This window comes from Trachypithecus francoisi, unplaced genomic scaffold, assembly GCF_009764315.1.
Source record: "Trachypithecus francoisi isolate TF-2019V2 unplaced genomic scaffold, Tfra_2.0 Lachesis_group14, whole genome shotgun sequence".
Taxonomy (NCBI): domain Eukaryota; kingdom Metazoa; phylum Chordata; class Mammalia; order Primates; family Cercopithecidae; genus Trachypithecus; species Trachypithecus francoisi.
Genome location: NW_022681459.1, coordinates 41167975 through 41193084, shown reverse-complemented (window position 1 = coordinate 41193084; position 25110 = coordinate 41167975). Strand labels below are relative to the sequence as shown.

The window sequence follows — 25110 nt, the reverse complement described above, 5'->3', positions numbered from 1 at the left end:
ATCCCTTGGGGATAACAGCCTGTCCCCTAAAAGTCCCAAAACCCTTGGGAAAGGTGTTCCTCATTGTACCCTTCTCCCACCCAGCACATCAGAGGAGCCAGTGGTGCGTGAAGTAGAGCCCACCCTGTGATATGCAGGGAGTTTCCACGTCTCATTTGGTCTGCCCTTGCCCCAGGGTCCTGTGTGGCCTCTGGCCAGCGCTGGCTGCTCCCAAGGCGCCTGGAGCACAGCCCATCCCTCCCAGAGCCTGAGCTGGACACTGGCCTTGCCGCTCCCAACCCCCTCCCCTGCTGGGAGCCAGCTCCACTCTGGAGTGCCCATGGCAACAGGCCTAGACACCAACCTCCAGCAAGTGCACAAAGTCCTGCCTTTCATATGCAAGCAACGCAGAGGGCCAGGCAGGGAGCTGCACTACCCAATCCAGGGCAGATGCCAGGCCCTGCAGCCTCCCATCTGGCTCCCACCCCCACATACCAGGAGAGCCTCAGGACTCGACTGTATGCCCAGTCCCCGCCACAAAGAGGTGGGAACCTTGCAGAGGGAAGTGCTGACAGTCTGGGGCCCTCCTCAGGGCCACCTACTGGCATGTGTGCAGCTGCCCACACTGCTATGGTGTGAATGCCAGTGTCCCCCAAATTCACGTTAAAACCTAATCTCCAACGTGACACTATGAAGAGGTAGGGCCTTTAGGAGGTGATTAGTGCCCTTATATGATCAGTGTCCTTATCAAAGTGGCCCTTGGGGGCTGCTTTACCCCTTCTGCCACGTGAGGACACACAGAAGGCACCATCTATGAACAGCCTTCACCACACACGAAATCTGCTGGCGCCTCGATCTTGGACTTCCCAGCCTCCAGCACTGGGAACAGTAAGTTTCTGTTGTTTATAAATGACTCCGTCTAAAGGTATTTGGTGGCAGAGCGTGAATGAACTAAGACACACACAGACACACACAAGCACACCCATGCAAAGGGACTCACAGATGTCCCACGGGCACAGGTACCAGCAGGCACACTCGTCCACACCCACGTGGCTGTAGCTTATCCCACCTAGAAGTCCTGACAGGCCCTTTCGGGGGTGGGAGACATCTTGGCTCCTGGTGAGGATCAACATACTAGGTAGACTCCATTCCTGTCCTGGACACCGGGCAAGGCAGACCCCCTCCGAGACCCCTGAGGCAAGGTCAAGCCTACCCCTAACACCACAATCTGCAGGACCCCCTGCCTCTGATCCCATATGAGGTTCCTCTGAGACAGGTGGGAGTGGCTGGGCCTGCAGACCCCGAGCTTGCACAGACCCACCTGCAGGGACAAGCACATCTTACAGCACCCTAGTGCCCAGGAAAGACCCTTCCACCATGGGAGGATTCAAGAAGCCGCTTTCCGCTGAGTCACATTTAGTGCATTACTTAGGAAACAGCTGGTATGTGCCCTAGAAGGTTAAAGACGGTGTTCAACTCCACTGGCCACAGACCACAGTGAAAAGAAGCTGCCAGGCCGGGCGCGGTGGCTCAAGCCTGTAATCCCAGCACTTTGGGAGGCTGAGATGGGCGGATCACAAGGTCAGGAGATCGAGACCATCCTGGCTAACCCGGTGAAACCCCGTCTCTACTAAAAAATATAAAAAACTAGCCGGGCGAGGTGGTGGGCGCTTGTAGTCCCAGCTACTCGGGAGGCTGAGGCAGGAGAATGGCGTAAACCCGGGAGGCGGAGCTTGCAGTGAGCTGAGATCCGGCCACTGCACTCCAGCCTGGGCAACAGAGTGAGACTCCGTCTCAAAAAAAAAAAAAAAAAAGAAAAGAAGCTGCCGGCCGGGCATGATGGCTCATGCCTGTAATCCCAGCACTTTGGGAGGCCAAGGCGGACAGATCACCTGAGGTCGGGAGTTCAAGACCTGCCTGACCAAAATGGAGAAAACCCGTCTCTACTAAAAACAAAATTAGCTGGGCGTGGTGGTGCATGCCTGTAATCCCAGCTACTCAGGAGGCTGAGGCAGGAGGCAGAGGTTGCGTTGAGCTAGGATCGCGCCACTGCACTCCAGCCTGGGCAACAAAAGCAAAACTCTGGAAAGAAAGAAAAGAGAAGAGAAGAGAAGAGAAAGGAAGAAAGGAAAGAAAGAAAGAAAGAAAGAAAGAAAGAAAGAAAAAAAAGAAAGAAAGAGAGAGAGAAAGAGGAAAGGAAAGGAAAGGAAGGAAGGAAGGAAGGAAGGAAGGAAAGAGAAAGAAAGAAAGAAAGAAAAGGAGCTGCTATGAACAATGAGGATCCCATGGAGATTTAAAGAAAAACCCAGCAGAGGCAGTAAACAGCAGACTGCAGAAAACACACAGTGTGAGGCTGGAGAAAGTACACTAAGACAGTTCCCCTAACCCCAACAGCAAATGGGAGAGATGACAAGAGTATGGTGGGAGCCACCGAAGACAGAGCCCAGGGCCAAACTTCCACATGATAGGAGTTCCCAGAGGGAGAACGACAGACAGTGCTCTTTCAACCACAGAAAAACGACCAGAAACCACCTCAATTGGAGTGCGTCCAATGGGGCTGTCAGTGTCAGGGCTGGAATCTGAGTTAGGGTATGAGCTTTCTATCCAGAAGAGAAGCCCAGGAAGTCATGGATGTGTCTATCTCTGGTTTTTATAATTCAGTCTCATTTCCTCTGGCTCCTAAATGTGCTGTGTCCACTCTGAGGTGTAGGGAGGAGGTCTGCCCAGCCCTGACCTGTTGGCTGCGCTGAAGCCTGGGCCACTGTCTGCACCAGGCTGTCTGCAGACCTGCAGGGGCTGCATGCTGTCCCTCTGTAAATGTCAGCCTCAACACGCTGCTGCCTGCTGCCTGGCTCCCGTCTCTCACAGCTCAGTCACTGTTTTATGATAAGAAAGAGCTGACAGCTTTGTTAAAACAAACAAACGCCTCTCCTCTTTACTTGAGATCTTTTACAAAGTTAACATTGCTCTGAAACCCCATAAGGAAAAATTACGGTGAGGTTTCTGGATTTTCAGAGGCAGCAAACTCATCTTACCTAGAGCCCTGGACTACCCAGAGAAGTAGTTTTAAGAACCAAAAGAAGAGAATAATTTGGGAGTCCATGAGGCCTGGATAACACATGGGATCCTGTGCTTGCACTGCTGGGATTCAAATTTGGTGGCTGCCACCACCACGAGTTTGTGAGAAGCCCACAGTTTGCACATGAAGATTGTGTCAAGGGAATAGCAGCTGCTGATGTGTGGAATTGATTTTTTTCAGCAAGGCCCTGCGATTCTGAATGCATTAAGGCAGCTCCAGTTGTCTGTAGCAATCCTGTCAGCTGCCCATTGGGAGCATTTTTACTGGCTCAGGAAATTCATGGATCTGTGGACTGATGACTCCAACACATTAGGTATGAATCCAAGAACCACAAAACAAAATCTAACCAAGCCAAACAACAACCAAAAAATAAAACAGAACAACAACAACAACAAAAAATTCAATTTGTTTTCCTTTTCTTTGCATGACACTAAAATAAAAAGATGGTAACAGACTACCATAAACATTTATGCACCAACAAATTAGATAACCTAGATGAAATGGAAAAATTTCCTACCACAACCTACCACAACTGAATCATGAAGAAATAGAAAACATTGATTAGATTTACAACTACCAACAAAACTGAATCAGTAATCAAAAACCTCCAGCAAAGCAATGCCCAGGACCAGATGGCTTCACTGGTGTAGTCTACCAAACATTCAAGTAATTTTAACACCAATCTTCCTCAAACTTTTCCCAAAAATACAGAGGAAGGAACACTTCCCAATTCATTTTATGAGGTCAGCCTTACCCTAATACCAAAGCCAGGAAAAGACACTACAAGAAAAGAAAATCACAGGCCAATAACTTATGAATACTGAAACAAAAATTCTCAAAAAAAAAAAAAATACACTAGCAAACCAAATTCAGCTGCATTTTACAAGAATTATAAACCCTAACCAAGTGAGATTTTACTCCTGGAATGCAAGGATGGTTCAATGCACAAAAATCAATCAGTGTAATACACCACAGTAATAGAATAAAGGACAAAAGTCACAATCATGTCAAATTATGCAGAAAAAAAATTTAACAAAATTTGATAGTCTGTCATGATAAGAAACAATTAAACTAGGAAAAGACGGAAACTTTCTCAACATGATGAACGCTATATATGAAAAGCCCATAACATCATACTCCATGGTGAAAGACTGAAAGCTTTTCTCCTAAGATCATAAACAAGACAAAGATGGCTGTTTTGACCACTTCCATTCAACATAGTACTAGAAGTTTTAGGCAGAGTAATTAGGGAAAAAAAAAAAAGAAAGAAAGAAAAGACATCCAAATTAGAAAGGAAGAAGAAAAACCATCTCTGTTCATAGATGACATAACCTTATATGTATAAAACACTAAAGATTCCACATGCATTTTTTAAAATCTCTATTAGATGTAAAAAATGAAATCAGCAAAGGTACAGGATAGAAAATGAATACCCAGAAATGAATTGCATTTCTATATATGAACAATGAACAATCCAAAAGGGAAATTTAAAAAACTATTCCATTTATAATACCATTAAAAAGAATAGAATACATAGTACTAAACTTAAGAAACTTCAGATCTGTACACTGAAAACTATAAAATACTACAAATAAAAATTAAAGACCTAAATCAGCGGAAAGATATCCCATGTTCATGGCTGGGAAGATTTACTACTGTTACAATGATGATACTACTGAAAGGGATCTACAGATTCAGTGCAATTCCTATTCAAATCCCAATGACAGCCAGGCATAGTAGCATGTACCTGTAGTCCTAGCTACTCAGAGGTTGAGGCTAAAGAACTGCTTGAACCCAGGGGTTCAAGGCTGCAGTAAGCTAGATCACACCATTGCATTCCAGCCTAGATGACAGAACAAGACCTGTTCCAAAAAAAAAAAAAAAAAATCCCAATGACATTGTTTTCAGAAACAGAAATCTATTGTAAGATTCATATTGATCTTTAAGGATCCCAAAGAGCCAAAACAATCTGGAAAAAGAACAAAGTTTAAGGACTCACACTTCCTGATTTCAAAACTTACTACAAAGCTTTAGTAATCAAAACAGTGTGGTATTAGCATAAAGACAGACACATAGACCAATGAAATAGAATACAGAGCCCAGAAACAAACTCTCACGAATATGGTCAATGACCTTCAACAAAGGTGCCGAGACCATTCATTAGGGAAACTATGGTCTTTTCAACATAGATACATTTACAGGTGGATACACACATGTAAATGAATGAACTCACACCCTTGCCTTATTACATACACAAAAATTAACTCAAAATAGATGAAAGAGGTAAACATAAGACCTCAAACTATAAAACTCTTAGAAGAAAATATAGGAGAAAGTCTTCATGACATTGGATTTGGCAATGATGTCTTGGATAAGACACCAAAAACACAGGGAACAGAAGTAAAAATAAATTGTACTGTACTACATCTACATTTAAAATGTCTGTTCATCAACGGACACAATCAATATAGTGAAAAAGCAACACACAGAATGGGAGAAAAGATTTGTAAATCACGTATCTGATAAGGAATTCATATCCAGAATATGTAAAGAACTCCCAAAACTTAACAACAGCAAAAAAACAAATAACCCAATTTAAAAATGGGTGGAGTTGAACTGACATTTCTCCAAAGAAGATACATAAATGGCCAACAAGCATGTTAAAAAATTTGCTCAACATTTCTAATCATTAAGGCAGCGCAAATCAAGGCTGCAATGAAATATCACTTTACACCCATTAGGATGGCTATTTTATTTAAAAAAAAATAAGCGTTGGCAGGGATATGGACAAATTAAGACCCTTGTGCATTGCTGGTGGGAATGTAAGATCAGTACAGCAGTTCCTCAAAAAATTAAAAATAGAATTACCATATGGTCTAGCAATCAGAAAATTCTGCATTATGTATCTAAAAGAATTGAAGGCTGGGCGCGGTGGCTCAAGCCTGTAATCCCAGCACTTTGGGAGGCCGAGACGGGCGGATCACGAGGTCAGGAGATCCAGACCATCCTGGCTAACCCGGTGAAACCCCGTCTCTACTAAAAATACAAAAAAAAACTAGCCGGGCGAGGTGGCGGGCGCCTGTAGTCCCAGCTACTCGGGAGGCTGAGGCAGGAGAATGGCGTAAACCCGGGAGGCAGAGCTTGCAGTGAGCTGAGATCTGGCCACTGCACTCCAGTCAGGGCGACAGAGCGAGACTCCGCCTCAAAAAAAAAAAAAAAAAGAATTGAAGCTGAGCGCGGTGGCTCACGCCTGTAATCCCAGCACTTCGGGAGGCCGAGGTGGGCGGATCACGAGGTCAGGAGATCGAGACCATCCTGGCTAACATGGTGAAACACCATCTCTACTAAAAATACAAAAAATTAGCCGGGCGTGGTAGCAGGCACCTGTAGTTCCAGCTACTCAGGAGGCTGAGGGAGGAGAATGGCGTGAACCTGGGAGGTGGAGCTCACGGTGAGCTGAGATCGGCGCCACTGCACTCCAGCCTGGGTAACAGAGCCAGACTCCATCTCAAAAAAAAAAAAAAAAAAAAAAAAAATTGAAAGCAGGGTGTCAAAGAGATATGTGCACAACCATATTCATAGCAGCATTATTCACAATAGCCAAAAAGGGGAAGCAACCCAAGTGTCTACCAGTGGATAAATGGGTAAACAAAATGTGGTGGAGACATACAAGGGAATATCACGCAGCCTAAAAAGTAAGAAAATTCTGACATATACTATTCTCACGATGCTAAGTGAAATAAGCCAGTCACAAAAAGACAGATACTGTGGGATTCTACTTTTCTATTTATATAACGCATCTAAAGTAGTCAAATAATAGGCAAAGTAGAAGCAGTTCAAGAAAGGGGCAAACAGGGAGTTTTCTAATGGGTACAGAGTTTCTGTTTTGCAAGAATAAAAAAAAGTTCTGAAATTGGTTGCACAGTAATGTGAACAACATATACAAAACTACTGAATTATACACTTGAAAATGGTTAAGATAGTGAATTTTGTGTTATGTGTATTCTACCATAATTAAAAATTAAATTCAAAAAAGAGGCCCCCTCACATGAGAAGAAACTGCCTAACACCCTTTTATTTGCTTATTTATTTTTGAGATGGAGTCTTGCCCTGTCATCAGGCTGGAGTGCTGTGGCGTGATCTGGGCTCACTGTGAGCTCTGCCTCCCGGGTTCACGCCATTCTCCTGCCTCAGCCTCCCGTGTAGCTGGGACTACAGGTGCCTGTCACCACATCCAGGTAATTTTTTTTTTTTTTGAGACAGAGTCTTGCTCTGTCCCCCAGGCTGGAGTGCAGTGGCCGGATCTCAGCTCCCTGCAAGCTCCGCCTCCCGGGTTTACGCCATTCTCCTGCCTCAGCCTCCCGAGTAGCTGGGACTACAGGCGCCCGCCACCTCGCCCGGCTAGTTTTTTGTATTTTTAGTAGAGACGGGGTTCACCGGGTTAGCCAGGATGGTCTCGATCTCCTGACCTCGTGATCCGCCCGTCTCGGCCTCCCAAAGTGCTGGGATTACAGGCTTGAGCCACCGCGCCCAGCCCACCCAGGTAATTATTTTTATTTTTATTTTTATTTTTCTAGAGACGGGGTTTCACCATGTTGACCAGGATGGTCTTGATCTCCTGACCTCGTGATCTGCCTGCCTCAGCCTCCCAAAGTGCTGGTATTATAAGCATGAGCCACCGCGCCTGGCCTACCCTTTTTAAATAAATAGTTATCAAAGGTAAAAATTTAAGGCTGGGTGCAGTGGCTCACACCTGTAATCCCAGCACTTTGGGAGGCCAAGGCAAGTGGATTTCTGGGGCCCAGAAGTTGGAGACCAACCTGGGCAACATGGCACAAACCTGTCTGTACAAAAAATGCAAAAATTAACCAGGCATGGCCGGATGCTCATGCCTGTAATCCCAGCACTTTGGGAGGCCGAGGCAGGTGGATCACCTGAGCTCAGGAGTTCAAGACCAGCCTGGCCAACACGGTGAAACCCCGTCTCTAATAAAAATACAAAAAAATTAGCCGGGCATGGTGGCATGCGCCTACAGTCCCAGCTACTAGGGGGGCTGAGGCAGGAAGATCACTTGAACCCAGGAGGTGGAGATTGCAGTGAGCCAAGATTGTGCCACCGCCCTCCAGCCTAGGTGACAGAGTGAGATTCCATCTCCAAAAAAAAAAAAAAAAAAAAAATTAGCCAGGCATGCTGGCATGCACCTGTAGTCCCAGCTACTTGAGAGGCTGAGGTAGGAGAATCACTGGGGCCTGGGAGGTCGAGGCTGCAGTGAGCTCTAATCATGCTACTGAACTCCAGCTTGGGTGACAGAGTGAGATCCTGTCTCAAAAAATAAAAATAAAAATGTAAGAATACAGAATTGTATACATATGTAACAAACCTGCACGTTGTACACATGTACCCTAGAACTTATAGTGTAGTAATAATAATAATAATAATAATAAAGGCTAAAAAAAAGAAAAAGAATACAGAATTGTCTGTTTAGAAAGTGAAAAAATAATCCCAGCACTTTGGGAGGCCGAGACGGGCGGATCACGAGGTCAGGAGATCGAGACCATCCTGGCTAGCACGGTGAAACCCCGCCTCTACTAAAAAAATACAAAAAATTAGCCGGGCGAGATGGCGGGCGCCTGTAGTCCCAGCTACTCGGGAGGCTGAGGCAGGAGAATGGCGTAAACCCGGGAGGCGGAGCTTGCAGTGAGCTGAGATCCGGCCACTGCACTCCAGCCTGGGCGACAGAGCGAGACTCCGTCTCAAAAAAAAAAAAAAAAAGAAATTGAAAAAATATACTCCCGTATCATACCTTAAAATGTATGGGTTACAGCCATAATTGTCCTCAGAGGTAAATTCAAAGCCTTAAACCGTTTTTTTTTTTGTTTGTTTTTTTTTTTTTTTGAGACGGAGTCTCGCTCTGTCGCCCAGGCTGGAGTGCAGTGGCCGGATCTCAGCTCACTGCAAACTCCGCCTCCCGGGTTTACGCCATTCTCTCGCCTCAGCCTCCGAGTAGCTGGGACTACAGGCGCCCGCCACCTCGCCCGGCTAGTTTTTTGTATTTTTTAGTAGAGACGGGGTTTCACCGTGTTAGCCAGGATGGTCTCGATCTCCTGACCTAGTGATCCGCCCGTCTCGGCCTCCCAAAGTGCTGGGATTACAGGCTTGAGCCACCGCGCCCGGCCGCCTTAAACCGTTTAATTATCAAACTATAAAGGATGAATATGAGTAAATTAGGCCCCAAACAAAAATTCTCATTGAAATGACCAAGAAAATATGGAAGTTAAGGGAATAAAAATTGTACCTATCACTGACTACCTTTCACAAGCCAGAAAGAGAGAAATTTTCAACAGATATTGTTCAGAGAGGACAGGACTAGAGAAGATACAGAAAATTAACCTGTGAGCCCAGGATCACACTGTCAAGTTCCCTGTTGTGCTCTCAGGCCTCTGCCTGTGCAGAGATTTACAAAAATCTAAACCTTCCCCTGCCTCTACAGCTGAAACTGGAAGTCAGAGACAGAAACCACCTGGGCTTCTGCTGGGTGACAGGTCAGGGCAAGTGCAGCAGCCAGCACAGCACCTGACACATAGCAGGTGCTTGAGGTGTTTCTGCTGCACAAAGAAAGCAAGGATGAGCAGCCAGGAACAGTGCACTGGCCAGCAAAGCATCATAGCTCCCGTGCGCAGACCAGCCTGAAGAATCAGAGCTGGGCCCTACACTGAAGGCAATTTGTACAGGAAATTGAAGAAGTGTCATGAGAAGGACTGCCCTGGGGCTCCAGAGGCTCAGGAGGTGCTACCTTGGTGAGGCCATCTCTGCATCTAGAACGATCAGGGAGTGGGCCACCCAAGCACTCTGCAGAGTCCAACGTGAGGGTGGGCAAGCAGTAAGGATGGTGGTGTCCCAGGGACTTCAGGCTTTTATCCTGAAGGGGATGGGAAGACTCACGGGAGGAGATCATAAACATTTGTTGAAGCAGTGGGCAAGAAAACCAGGCTCAGCACAGGAGCTTCCAAGGCCCTGGAAGAAAGAGCCCCTACCAGTTGCAGGGGAAGGGACGGGACACTACCCCACTCCTACCCAGTCCCCTTCTCGCTGCCCAAGCCTGCTGTCCTCAGATCTGGGGGACACTCCTCCTGCCCTACCAAAGTGGCAGTGGCTCTGGGATGTAATCACTATCAGCAGGTGATATAGTTTGAATATCTGTCCCTGCCCAAATCTCATATTGAAATGTAATCCCCAATGCTGGAGGTGGGGCCTGGTGGGAGATGAATGGATCATGGGGGCAGATTTCTCATGAATGTTTTCACGCCATCCCCTTGGTGCTGTCCTTGCGACAGTGAGTGAATTCTCATGAGATCTGGCTGCATAAAAGTGTGTGGTACCTCCTCCTCCTCTCTCTCGATCCTGTTTTCGCCATGTGAAATGCCTGCTCTCGCTTCCCCTTCTGCCAGGACTGGAAGCTTCCTGAGGCTTCACCAGAAGCTGATGTTGGAGCTATGTTCCCTGTACAGCCTGCAGAACTGTGAGCCAATTAAACCTCTTTTCTTTATAAATTTCCTAGTCTCAGGTATTTCTTTATAGCAGTGAAAGAAGAGCCTAATACAGTGGGGGTTGAGAGACTCCAAGTAAACAGGGCAGGACAGGTGGGTTTAGGGTTGGGGGCGAGCAGCAGGAGTAAGGGGACCATGCTAGCTTACGGAATGGACCTCGAGACCCAGGGCTCCCCAGGACACAAGGCTGTCAGCGTGGGTCACTGGGTCACAGGCAGCCTCCTTCCTTGCACCACACTCTGGGGCCTGCCTACACCCACCCCCAGCAACACTGAACCTCTGGAAGACCCTGGCTCTGCAAAAACAAAAGTCTGTGAACATGAAGCCTTAGTTTAAAATTAACCAATGCCTCTTTCACAGGTTTGGTAAATAAACGTTTGGAATTCTTTCTTCAAACACAAATAACTGAATTAGTCTCATTACAAACAATAGCTCCCTGCAGATGGGCAAATGCCACAGAAATGTCACCAAAAAGGCTGGAAATGGAGGATGTGCTTGCCTGCAGCTGGGCTGGCTCACTGAACCTCGGTTTCCCCAGTATAAGACACTCCTCTCCCACAGGTTCTGAGGTCCTGGAGGAAGAAGGGTCTCATCCAAGTCCCTGGCCCCAGTTGAGTCTGGGCCTCAGCGGGTACAGCAGTTGGGTTGGGGGAGCTCCAGCTGAGAGGAGGTGGAACCAGGTGGGGTCCTGACCATGCCCTGACCATGCCCTGTCCTCTCCAGGGCCCTAGCCAGGCTGCTGGCCCTCCCAGGAGGCAATAAGACCCCATTCTCCCCAGGCAGGGGGACACAGGTGAGGCTTACAGTCTCTGCTCACTGACTGGGGGGCCCGGTGCCACGGCCAACCTGCCCTAGTGTATTCAGAAGGCCCCTCTCCAGCAACCTCGGTTCCCAAAAGGTGCCAGGTGCAGCCAGGGTGCTTAGAACATAGGACCGACACAGTGGCTCACGCCTATAATCCCAGCACTTTGGGAGGCCAAGGCGAGCGGATCACTTGAGGTCAGGAGTTTGAGACCAGCCTGGCCAACATGGTGAAACCCTGTCCCTACTAAAAATACCAAAAATTAGGCTGGGTGCGGTGGATCACACCTGTAATTCCAGCACTTTGGGAGGCCGAGATGGGCGGATCACCTGAGGTCGGGAGTTCGAGACCAGCCTGACCAACATGGTGAAACCCCATCTATACTAAAAATACAAAAAAAAAAAAAAAAAAAAATTAGCCAGGCATGGAGGCTTATGCCTGTAATCCCAGCTACTTGGGAGGCTGAGGAAGGAGAATTGCTTGAACCCGGGAGGTGGAGGTTGCGGTGAGCTGAGATCACACCATTGCACTCCAGCCTGGGCAACAAGAGTGAAACTCCTTCTCAAAAAAGAAAAAAGAAATCAAAAGTTAGCCCACTGTGGTGGCACATGCCTGTAGTCTCAGCTACTCAGGAGGCTGAGAGAGAAGAATCACTTGAACCTGGGAGGTGGAGGCTGCAGTGAGCTGAGACCACGCCACTGCACTCTAGCACAGGCAAGAGTGAGACTGTCTCAAGAAAAGAAAAACAACATGAGGGGTGTCATCCTTCTCCCCTCCATCCCCAGGCCATGGCTCCAGGCCCCTAACCACCTCTTGCTGACCTCACTTCTCCTGTACCCCAACTCCTCCTGAACCCAAACCGGAATCCCATCCCAAATCTCCCTGTCCCCCACCTCCTCCCGCATCCCTCCTCTCCCTCCTCCTACTCCCCTCAGGGCTGTCAGGCCTTCTCAACAGGGTCCCCACAGCCTCATCCTTCTCCGTGCTGGGAGACCTGGTAGCCCATGGCATGTTGCAAGGGGCACAGCTGATCCCCTCCACAGAGCCCTGGCGCCCGCACCTGCACATGGGCTTGTAACCGGAGGTTGGGGCAAGCTGAGGTGCACTAGCTGTGTGCACAGGAGGCTCAGCCCGGTGAACCATCTTCACAACCAGGATCCAGCAATACCCTTGCTGCGGGTCCCAGAGGCCTGCCTGGCCGGCGATCATCTGCAGGAGTGCTGGCATCACCCGGCACCAACACTCACAGGGACCAGGCTGGGGTGAGAAAAGGCACAGGACTGGCAGGAAACAGAAGCTAAGCAAGAAGCTCCCGCACCTACTGTGCGAGGTGCTAGAGGCAAGCTCGGTGGGACCAGCTCCGGGCCCAGGATGGTCTGGATCCCATAGCAAACCAGGAACTGTGTCACCTCACACACCCCCGCTGGGGGATCTGGGCTCCTAATTCACAGATACGGAGCCATGCATAGGGTAGCGGCACTTCATGGAAGGGGCAGATCCCTGCACTGTCTGTCTTCCCATTGTGGGGGTCTGTCCTCAGTGCAGGGCCCCAGGCGGGCGCTGTCTGCAGAAGGTGGGAGTGGCTATCTCTCTGGAGAGGGGCTGCTGGGGCCCCTTCCCTCAGCTGCTACCTGAGGCCTTGGTATCCCTGGTGTCTGATCATCCCACCAAGTCTCTGCCCCCAGCACACACACATTTTCTGCCCCACCAGGACCTCAAGGTCAAGCCCAAGTTGTTCAAATACAGAAAAGCTACTCAGGGCATGAAATGTTTGTTGCTGCAGCCCTGATAGTGGAGAAAAGTTGGAAACAGCCTGAACATCCAAGATGGAAACCGTCTCCTGAACACGCCTGGGAAAAGAGCAAGGCTGGAGGGTAAGGAGCTGGGGTGCCAGAGGAGAGGCAAGCCCATCGCAGTGGGACACCAAGGGTATTACAACAGGGGGCGCTGATGGGCAGTGCCGGGGCACAGGACCGTGGCACACATCACACTTAGAAAGCACACATCGGGGAGGGTGGGGGAGGTCAGGTGTGCTGGGCTGTGCGCCTGCAACAAGCATAAGTTTTTGTTCCTCCTTTGCTGTGTTTTCTACATTTTCTATAAACAAGCACATACTGCTTCATTATTTAAAGGGCCAGGCACGATGGCTTACACCTGTAATACCAGCATTTTGGGAAGCCGAGGTGGGCAGGTCACTTGGGGCTAGAAGTTTGAGACCAGCCTGGCCAACGTGACAAAACCCCATCTCTACTAAAAATACAAAAATTAGCCAGGTGTGGTGGCAGGTGCCTGTAGTCCCAGCTACTTAGATGGCTGAGGCACGAAAATCACTTGAACCCAGGAGGCAGAGGTTGCAGTGAGCCAAGATTGCACCACTGCACTCCAGCCTGAGTGACAGAGTGAGACTCTGTCTCAAAAAAAAAAAAAGTGGGGGTGCTGGCACCATAGTCACCTGGCCTCTGCCTTGGCTCTCAGCCTCTCAGGCACACCCAGGGGAGCCTGGCCTAGCAGATGCAGGAAACACGTCTGTGGCACTGTAAGGGCCTCAACTTCAGGCCTAGGGTGGGTGGTGGAGCCTCTGAGGAGGGAGACGTTGCCTAGTGAAGGGTGGACTTTGTCCAGGGTGAGACCTCTCCACTTACGCAGTCTCTGACTGCTCAGTGGCCTGGCCTCACTTTTTCCACCTGTATACTCACTGGCCCTCCAGGGACTATGGACCCCCTGGATGGGCCCTGGGGGCACCCAGCACCTCCCCTCAGGGCACACAGCAAAGGCCCTGGGGAGGACTGGGAGGATGGGGTTGGTAGCCATCTCTGCAGCATCATTATCTTGCAAAATGCAGCAAGTAAATTCAGACGTGTAAATGGCCTAATTAGAATTTCACGAAGCGTAAAAATATTTTAAAAAGAGAAAGTTTAACTAAAGGCATATTTTAAATACTGAAGCTATCAACTGCAAAATGGTCAACCTGGCAAGATGGGCCACAGGGGAGGGGGTGTGGGGCACCCAGCGCCCATCTTCCCCAGCCTCACTCCATATAGCTGTCCCCACATCCTCTACCAGGCAGGTGAGGGAAGCCTCAGGCTCCCCAAATCTGAGCTTTAGGGGGGCACTCCCACAGGAACACTCCTACTGCATTGGACCTGACTCAAAGGATGCCCTCTGCTGTGGGTCAGGCACCCAGCCTGAGCCCAGGGAGGCTTCAATAACAGCCAGAGCCAACTGCAGCCAGTGGGACACAGGAGGCCCACGGAGGGACCAGAGAGGCAAGCCCAGGGGCCTGGGATGCTCCAGGGAGGACAGGGACGAGGCGAGAGCTGGGGTAGACACAGGGGATGAAATGCACCAAACAGCCACTGCACTGTAGCCTGTGTACAGCTCAGGAGAGTCCCTGTACATGGCATGACCAGGGCCCTTGCTGGTGTCCTGAGCACTGCTGGCCTCCCCAGGTTGACCCCATAGCACAACCTCACCACCAGCCATGAGTCATCCTGAACAAGGGGCGGCACAGCGGGGGTGGCTGGCCAGCCTACACCAGGCTCTCCAGCCACAAAGATAAGGTCTTCATGCAGCAGCCAGATCGCCGACCACCACCTGCCCACCAGCCCAAGGCTGGGACACAAAGAGGACACACATGAGCCCCTGGTCTGACAGTGCCTCTGTCAGAGGCATGTGAACCAGAACAACTCCATCTTGAATAGGAGCTGGGTAAAATGAGGCTGACACCTACTGGGATGACTTCCCAGACTATTAAGGCATTCTAAGTCACAGAATGAGATAGGAAGTCGGCACAAAATACAGGTCATAAAGACCTTGCTGATAAAACAGTTTGCAGTAAATGAGCTGGCGAAAACCCACCAAAACCAAAATGGTCACAAGAGTGACCTCTGGTTGTCCTCACTGCTACACTCCCACCAGCGCCATGACAGTTTACACATGCCATGGCAATGTCAGGAAGTGACTCTGTATAGTCTAAAAAGGGGAGGCATGAATAATCCACTTCTTGTTTAGCATTATCATCAAAAAACTCATCATAAAAATGGGCAACCAGCAGGCCTCAGAGCTGCTGTCTGTGGAGTAGCCATTCTTCTATTCCTTTACTTTCTTAATAAACTTGTTTTCACTTTGCACTGTGGACTCGCCCTGAATTCTTTCTTGTGCAAGGTCTAAGAACCCTCTCTTGGGGTTTGGATCAGGACCCCTTTCCTGTAACAACTCTGCCTCGGGTCACAACGATATTGGAGCCCATGACCCTCGAGGATGAGGCTAGTCCTCCCAGCAGCCTGGGCAAGGGACACCCTCCTGCTTCCCCATGAAAGGCCACATAAGCTGACGTCAGGAGAGTCACACCCCTCACCACAGGCTGGCTCAGGGGCTGTGGGCCCTGAGGTCCCAGCAGTGTCCGCAACCTTAGCATACAGCATCGAAAGGCCAGGCACCCACAGAGAGGGCCAGGTGGCTGTGGGGGCCCAGGCCTTATTCTCAGGAAACGGGTCCCAGGCACACCAGAACCCTCGCAGGGGAGCCAGCCTGCTCTAGCAGTGGCAGCTCACAGGGAGTCCCACACAGGTCCCAGGGAGGAGAAACCACACACCCCCCCAGAGAACGACCACACACACCCCTAGAGGCACACACAGGATACTTGGGACACCTGCCAGCAGACCCACAGCCAGGAGGCCCCCCACCCCGATCTTTACAACACCGGCAACCACAAACTGTAAGACACGAAGGCGTTGGGGCGTTTCCATTTTCTAATCACAGAAGACACTAGTCAAGAAACAGTTCAGGCTGGGCGCGGTGGCTCATGCCTTTAATCCCAGCACTTTGGGAGGCTGAGGTGGGAGGATCACCTGAGGTCAGGAGTTCAACACCAGCCTGGCCAACATGGCGAAACCCCATCTCTATTAAAAAAAAAAAAAATTACAAAAATTAAACCGGGGATGGTGGCAGGCGCCTGTAATCCCAGCTACTCGGGAGGCTGAGGCAGGAGAATTGCTTGAACCTGGGAGGTGAAGGTTGCAGTGAGCTGAGGATGCACCACTGCACCCCAGCCTGGGTGACAGAGGGAGACTCTGTCTCAAAACAAACAAAAAGGAAATAGTTCAGATGCAGCTGTAAAAACAAAGTTAAATCACTGCTGCCCGTTCACATCAGAATAAATACTAGTTGGTGCTATGGGCTGAATGTGTGCCCAAAGTCCATGTGCTGGAAACTTAATTCCCAACACAACAGTGTTGAAAGTGGGACCTCTAAGAGACGTTTAGGTCACAAGGGCTCTGCACATGAATGGATTAATTCCGTTACTGTGGGAGTGGATTTGTTATCTCATGCGCAGGTTCCTGATAAAAGGATAGGTTCTGCCTCCTTCAGCGCTCTCTCACCTGTGCTCCTGCCCTTCTGCCACCTCCTGGTCCTGGGGTATGCCGTGACAAGAAGGCCCTCGCCAGATGTGGCCCCTCAATCCTGGACTTCCCCGTCTCCAGAATTGTTAGAAATAAGTCTTTGTTTTTCAGGAATTAGCCAGTCTCAGGTATTCTGATACAGCAGCACCAAATGGACTAAGACAGATTAAATCCTGTGTACAAAACTAAAGGAAAAATACCTTCTAGAAGAAAACACAGGTGCATGTTTATCTGGCTATATGCTAGGGAGGGTGACTACACAGAGTGACGGAATATCTAAAAATGGAGAAAGGCCAGGTGCAGTGGCTCACGCCTGTAATCCCAGCACTTTGGGGGCCGAGGCTGGCAGATCACGAGGTCAGGAGATCGAGACCATCCTGGCTAACAGGGTGAAACCCTGTCTCCACTAAAAATACAAAAAATTAGCCGGGCGTGGTGGCGGGCACCTGTAATCCCAGCTACACGGGAGGCTGAGGCAGGAGAATGATGTGAACCCGGGAGGCGCAGCTTGCAGTGAGCCGAGATCACACCACTGCACTCCAGCCTGGGCGACAGAGCGAGACTCTGTCTCAAAAAAATAATAATAATAAATAAAACTTAAAAAATAAAATAAAAATGGGGAAAAATCCAACAAACTTCACCACAAAATGTGAAACATTCTTGACATCAAAAATGATCATAAACGAAAATTAAAAACGTGAGAAAAATGTACAGCAGACAGAAAGATGAGTGAAGAATGATTATCTTTTATATATAAGGACTCATATAACGGCTGAGAAACCCATCAAAACCCAAGAGAAAGCCCGGCACGGGGGCCAGGCAGCCACAGGAGACGAAGCCGCAACACCCCGCAGGCACATGGCGGCTGATGGAGGAGGCCAGGCTGGTGCTGATCTCCCACAGGACACCACTGCTGGTCAGCTATGGGAAAGGGCAGGGCATCTGTGTCCCCGCCAGCTCTTCTCACCCAGGCCTCGTCTCAGCGTGCACTACCCCATCACACCCTCCCAGCTCCCCCTCCTAAGGGAGCCCTGCTACTCATCACCATCTTGTAACTCCACAGTTGGCCACCAGTTTCTCTGTCTGTTGTGTTGTTTCTCTGCGTGTCTCCTCAACCCGGCTGGGAGCTCCTCAGGGGAAGGGCTGGGCCTGATGTGTCTGTGATGCCCAGGACTCAGCATGAGGCTGGGTGAGTGGGTGTTGAGTATGGCAACACATGGGTGTTTATATCAGCCCCTGTCCCAGCTGAGCCCTGAGGCTCCCTCCTGCTGTGGGCAGGACCACACCTCAGGGCCCAGCAGAGCAGGCAGCCACAAGCCAGGGCCCAGGTTGCCCAGGCCAGCACCACACCAGCACCCAGAGCAGACATGACAAATCAATCACCACAGCAGACCAGAATAAACAATCACCACATTCCAGGTGGGCAGGACAGGAGATGGGGAAAGGCAGAGAAAGAGGCACAGAGAGGGCCACAGAGAAACACAGAGAAGACCAAGAACTGGAAGGGAGAGGGAAAAGGAGGGACAAGAAAGGAGCAAGCAACAGGAGGGAGAGTGAGCAAGTGTGCCTGGGCAGCCTTGGACCTGCCCAGCCAACCACCCTCCTGCGGGCCTTGTTACCAGAGCTGTTGTTTGGCATCTGGCTGACCTGGCCTCCCTGAAGTGTGGTGGCCTATGAGGAGTTAAGGGCAGTGGGACAGCTCCTCTTGCCACCCTGAGATGCCCCATCCCCATGCCACAAGCAACCCAAGTACCTTGCCTGAGCCTCTTTGTCCCAACCCAGAAGACCCTGCATAGCCAAATGTCCTGAGCAGTGACATTCTCGGGCAGACGCTGATCCTCCCACACAGCCAGGAGGCAGCAGACCCAGCTCCCACTAGGCTGGCCTAGCTGGCAACTTTCCACGCCCAAGGACTTGGGAACAGGCAAGGAGTCAGTCATCCTGTCCCTCCCCTCTGTCCTAGAGCCCTCAGCCCAGGTCACTCAGGCATCCGGAGGCCATGGCCTTCTCCCTACCACTTAAGCACAGCACTGGTTGGGCCACGCCTCCACACTGGGCACTAAGTGTCACTGAGAAACCACAGGGCTGTCAGCCATGCCTCCCACAGAGACTGCTTTCTGGGGGGACAGGCAAATGGCCAGGGTGGGACTGAAGGAACAAGAACGGCCAGGAGCCATCCTTTTAAGTCATCACCCACTCTGCAGAATAGCATAGCACCCATCAAGACAAAACCCTGTTAGCATGGCTATGAGCAGGGCATGCCTTACCACCCTTCAGAGGGTCCTGGGGGACATGGACCACTCAGCCTCCAACCCTGCCATGCTCCAACCTGGGCACTATGCCTCAGTCCCACTGTAGCTAGCAGCCATGATAAGCAGAGGAACCCCCAACACAGATAATACCCGAGGCCACGGGCCAGTACACGTGGTCTATGGCTGTGATCAGAGCACGTTCAGACTATTCAGTTACGGGCTGTCTGCAGCCATTTTCATCCTACAATGGCAGAGCACTGCAACTGTGACAGAGACCATAAGGCTTGTAAAATTGAATTACTTACTCTCTGACCCTTTCAGACAAAGTTTTGTGTGCCTGGCCTTCAGGACTATCCTCTGTCCCTGTGGCTCCAGTCTCCCAGGGGCAAGTGAATGGCTGTGCCAATACTGGATGCCACTGCGGCTGGCATCCTAGCTGAGGCAGGTGAAGAGCAGACCCAGTGAATGTCCAAACCAACACCAACCAGCAACCTAGTCAGCCAGCCCCAAACAGGCTTGTCCCTAAAGCCAGACATCAAAACAGTGGCTGCTGTCCATATTCAGGCCAGTAACAAACTGGCCTGAAGCTGGGAGGCAGGAGGCCCTCACATCCACCCTGTCCAGCCCAGGAGCTGTGCCCACCCAGGGTGAGAAGGACCAGGAGCACACTGTGTCCACGGCCACAGTCCATCCCTGTCACCCCCACCCTCCAGGCCCACAAAAACACTCTGCTGTCCATGTGGGAGAGCATGTCTCCAAGCTAAACCCAGGCCACTCACCTGTCTTGAGGGGAGATCAGCATGTCCTGACGCCCACCCTGCGGGCTCTGGCTCCTGCAGGGAAACCAGAAGACACAAGTGAGGTCAATCCAGCTGGTAAGTCCCTGCTGGATAAAGGTACACCAGCCCAGACCGTCCTCTAAGAAGGACTTTGTCAAGCCTGACCTGAAGGTCATCCCATGGTGCTCCTGACTCATAACCACACACTCATGTATACCTTCTTGTCCCCACGTGTCCAGGACTGCAGTTGACACTGGGCTGCCAGGGTTCCTTGTCAGCATTTCTTTTTTTTTTTTCTTTTTTTTGAGACAGAGTCTTGCTCTGTCACCCAGGCTGGAGTGCAGTGGCCGGATCTCAGCTCACTGCAAGCTCCGCCTCCCGGGTTCACGCCATTCTCCTGCCTCAGCCTCCCAGGTAGCTGGGTCTACAGGCGCCGCCACCTCGCCCGGCTAGTTTTTTGTAGTTTTTAGTAGAGACGGGGTTTCACCGTGTTAGCCAGGATGGTCTCGATCTCCTGACCTCGCGATCCGCCCGTCTCGGCCTCCCAAAGTGCTAGGATTACAGGCTTGAGCCACCGCGCCCGGCCCTTGTCAGCATTTCTAATGCTGTTGACCATCTTTCAGGAACGTGATCCTTCAGAGATGTGGACGGATAATGATGTCTTCCCCATCACACACAGCACAGCAGGAGGACTCCCACCCCACGGTAGCCAGGCTCAGGTCCTGCTGGCCCACACAGGTGCTCATAGCTCCACAAGGCATCTGCCCTACCTCCCTGGAGTCTGCTCCTGCCTTGTAGGCCAGGCCATGTGCCTCTCCTGAGGTTCCCTGAGGCCAACACAGATCCTGGGCCCTCCCAAGCAGGCAGCTGCCCCCAACAGTCTCCAGGACAGGGAAGGCAGGGAAGCAGGCAGGTTCCTGGCCCTGGAGCGGAGGCCAGGTATGAATGACCATTTGTCTGGGATGGGGGACCTGGCACTCAAGCCTGGGGTGCTCAGGCTTATGGGCTGGAGCAGGAGACAAAGGGGTGCCTGTGCTCACACAGCCTTCAGCCTTCCTCAGGGAAGGACCCTGCGGTTTCCTGTCTCAGCCAATGGCCCCGGGGACACATTCCCTCTCGTTATATCTAGGCCTGGGGATGTTGCCAGAATGTTCATGTCGTAAAAATGAAAAACAGGACACCGCAGACAGACAAGGAAGGGCTGGGCCTCGGACGGGAGGCCGTCTCTGGGGGACATGGGTAATGAGAGCTCTCTCCCTCAGCTCTACGGTGTTTTCTAGATGGTTCTGAGGCTCTGCCCAATAGTCCTTTGTGGTCATGGTCCATTCTGGCACCCCCACGGTGTGTCTCCCTGTCTCCCAACAGCCTCTTCATCATGGGAAGGGGTCCAAGTGAGGGTGGGCGACAGGCTACGCCTCAGGATGGGATCATGGGGGATGGGACACAGGGCCTGAGGCAGGGAAGAACCAGGGACCAAGCCAGGCACATGTGCATATGCATGTGTGTGCATGTGAATATGAGTGTGTGTATGTGCCTGAGGGGGCAGGCCCGGCTGGGAGCCCACCCACCAGCACTGCGTCCCCAAGAAGAGATGCTGCCCCTACTCCAAGGTCTGAGGCTTAGGAACCAGCTTTTGCTCTGAGTGTGACATTTCTAGGAAACCTCTGCTTTTGGCTTAAGTGTTCACATAGTTTTGAACCACAGAGAACCATGTGACGTTTTTAAATCAGCCCTGATAAGCACCAGCCCCTCCCGAGGAGTCACCATGTGCCACAGACTCACGACACACTGGCTGTGAGCCATCATCTCACTGACACTACCAGGTGCCTCAGGTTGGCTATATACCCCATTTTACACATGGAGAAACTGGGTCCAGGCCAGACAGTGGCTGGGCCAGGATTTAACTCAGGTCTTCCTGCCCCCAGGGCCTCCCAAAGTCCCCCACCCAGATGGGGAAGTGTGGCCAAAGAAGAACACGGCTCTTTACTCATGGGCCTCCCACCTCATGGGGTCCAGCCAGGCCAAGAACCTGCAACCATATGGGAGAACCAATAGGAGACCCCGGGAAGGGGTTCAAGTGAGGCATTGGAGAGGGCTTCCCCCAGGAGATGGGTAGCAGCAGAGAACAGCAGCACCACAGGAGGCTGGATGGTAGAAGCAGCCAGAGCTGCAGGTCTCCTTCCTAAGGGTACGCTAGCCACAGCAGTATCGTACAGGCAGGGGCAGAGCAGAGCATCTGTGGCCAACCTAAGGGAGCTCTGGGCAGTGGACGGACAGAGGGATGACAGGCAGGACAGTGATGTGAAGGCAGAACTAGTGATGGGATCATATGGAAAGGTAGGGGGTGCTCACCTTGGGGAGCCCCCCGAGTACCACTTCAAGGCTGCTCTGCAGGCCCTGAGGTCACCTGCCTGGCCAAGGACCCAGTACCAGCTGCCTCAAGGCCGGGGGATGACCACACCCTTTATTGGGCCCTTTCCCCCAGTGAGGATGGCCTGGCATGGGCCCCCCCACTAAACTCTCCAGACCCAGTGGCTGGCCACGGGGCTCTGCCAGCCCCTGGCTACACCCCAGATGCCCTAGGAAGGCCTGTGGTTCTGGCACGGTATCCATGGTCCAACCAAAGGGTTGAGAGGTCTCAAACTGGGGCATGAGCCTGGCCCAGGCCACAAAGCCAGATTAGCAAGCTACAGCCCCTTGGATGGCTGACAGCACGGGGCAGCTCCCATGGGTACACCCTGGGCCCAGAACTGGGATAGAGGATGCAGCCCGGGCTGGGTAGCCAGTGAGGAGCCCAGGTGAGCTCATTCTGCACTCCCTGAAATGTGGTCTCAGCAGGCCACCCCCTCCCCAAGTCTCACTTCCTGCTCTGTGAGCGGAAAGTGACACTGACTGCAGGTAGCTGAGAACATGCCCTGGTAACAGCCAATGCAGGCAGGTGCGTGGAGTGCCCCGTGGCCACTGGACAGGGAAGATCCTTGCTGCTCAATGACAATGGTGTCCACTACAGCAAAACCCAGTGTTCTCCTAGGCCTGCTGCCACTCGGCACATATTGAGAACACGCCCACTTCTACTGTGGACATTGAGACACAGCCCACACCTGGGAAGGCCTGGGAGGCCCCTGGGCACACACTTGAAGGACACTGTACTTTTGGGGCTACATAGGCACAGGGCTAGTCTTTCACTATCCCCACTGAGCCTGTGTGTGGTCACCCACCATCTGGCCTTCAGGCCTCCTTCCGTCTGCACTAAGTGTGTGAGGGGCACCAAGGGGACTTGCTTGGCTCCTCTCTAACTCCAGGCCCTCCACAGGCAGCTCAGAGGCTGAGCTCCGGTCATCCAAGCCAGTAGTCTGGGGAAGGGTCCTGGTCTGCTGCAGGAAGCTGGGTGGAGCCAGTCTTGCCTGCCATGGCGGTCCCAGCTGCCCTCTGGTGGCCACGCTCGGCTCCCCATTGCTTTGCAAGAGACGGCAGTCCCTCAGTCAGCAGGGGCAGTGGGAAGGACCTGTGCCTAAATGGTTATGGGGTGGGGTGAACTCTGTGGCCCCAGGCATCCACCAGCTCTGGGTCATCTTCCTGACCTGAAATAGGCCGAGACGTGAAGCCCCTGAGCCAGGAAAGCCTACTAAAGGATCCTTGATACCGTGTCTCCTCAGAGTAACCCAAGACTTCATCTTGGGTTTTTCTGGGTTTTTTTTTTTTGAGACGAAGTCTCGCCCTGTCACCCAGGCTGGAGTGCGATGGCACGATCTTGGCTCACTGCAACTTCTGCCTCCCGGGTTCAGGCAACCCTCCTGCCTCAGTCTCCCCAGAAGCTGGGATTACAGGTATGTGCCACCAGGCCCAGCTAATTTTTTTGTATTTTTAGTAGAAACAGGGTTTCACCATATTGGCCAGGCTGGTCTCAAACTCCTGACCTCATGTGATCTGTCTGCCTGCCTCGGCCTCCCAAAGTCTTGGGATTACAGGCATGAGCCACCGTGACCAGTCCATCCTGGTTTTTTTTGTTTGTTTGTTTTTTGAGACAGAGTCTCACTCTATCACCCAGGCTGGAGAAGAGTGGTGTGATCTCGGCTCACTGTAACCCTCACCTCACCTCCCTGGTTCAAACAATTCTGCATCAGCCTCCCAAGTAGCTGGGACTACAGGCACATGCCACCATGACTGGCTAATTTTCGTATTTTTAGTAGAGACGGGGTTTCGCCATGTTGGCCAGGCTCGTGTCTAACTCTTGACCTCAGGTGATCCGCCTGCCTTGGCCTCCCAAAGTGTTGGGATTACAGGCGCGAGCCACCACAACTGGCTTCATCCTGGTCTTAACTGAAGCTGGTGGCAAAACAACAGACACCTCCCCATGACTAAGCCACCATCAGGGAAGTCCCCAGGACCCCCAAGGCCCATCTGGTGCTCTGCAGTGCTGTCCCTGGACTCCCACCCTCCATTCCTGGCCCCATCTACAGAGTGGGCCCTGACTCCCTATCCCAACTCTACCCTGCCACTCCCTCTGCCAGGGCCAGGTGGGGAACAGGACAGATAGGCTAGACAGAGGGTGGTGCCTGGCATCCATGCGCAGAGCTCCCTGCTCCTCCCAGAGACTGGGGATTCTGCTGCTCCTGCTCCTCCTGTCCTCACTCCAGACAGCCTCATGCTCCTCCAGGCCAGACTCCTGGGGTGACGGAGCACAGTGAACTCACCCTGAATCCCTAGTAGCACAAACAGGAGGAGGGGTGCTACCCTACCCTCACAGAGCCACAGAGATGCAGAGGGAGGGAGGACACTGCAGGGCCACCTCTGGAAGGGGTGCCAGAGCAAACATGGGAGCCAAGCAGCCCAGATGTGGTGGGTGGGGAGGCTCAAATTTAGCAGGACTGAAGGTCAGACCTTGTTCTCCCAGGAAGCACCTTGGTCAGGAGGTTCTTGTGTTTATGCAGAAAAGTCTGACAGGGCAGCTCAGCCAAGAGCTGGGCAGGGGCTGGCTTGGCTGTGCTCAACTACCCCCTCAGCTGGGACTTGAGTCCCTTAGCGAATGTTCTGTGCCCAGTCCTCTGCTGGGCCCTGGTGGACCCCAGAATGGGGGTAGTGTGGGGTCAGGTGACAATTGGGAGCAGACATTGTAGACAGGATGCGGCAAGACTGGGGGAAATGCCTTCCCAGACACGCTGTGGTTCACACTGTGGCCTGACCTAAGGCCTGGATCACCTGCTCAGGAACTGACTGGCCACTGGCATGGCACACTGGGCAAGAGAGCGCTGACTGCCCCCTGCATTCAG

The 25110-nt window shown here is 51.6% G+C and overlaps 1 protein-coding gene across 3 annotated transcripts in view; it reads right to left on the bottom strand.

The window, feature by feature from the left end:
- ARVCF (ARVCF delta catenin family member) overlaps positions 1-25110 on the bottom strand; it is a 56141-nt gene that overhangs the window by 29637 nt on the left and 1394 nt on the right. For all 3 annotated transcript variants that reach the window (XM_033232916.1, XM_033232917.1, XM_033232918.1), the window contains exon 2: positions 19841-19894. The gene's annotated coding sequence lies outside the window, so the exon portion shown is untranslated. The remainder of the gene's footprint in view (positions 1-19840; positions 19895-25110) is intronic.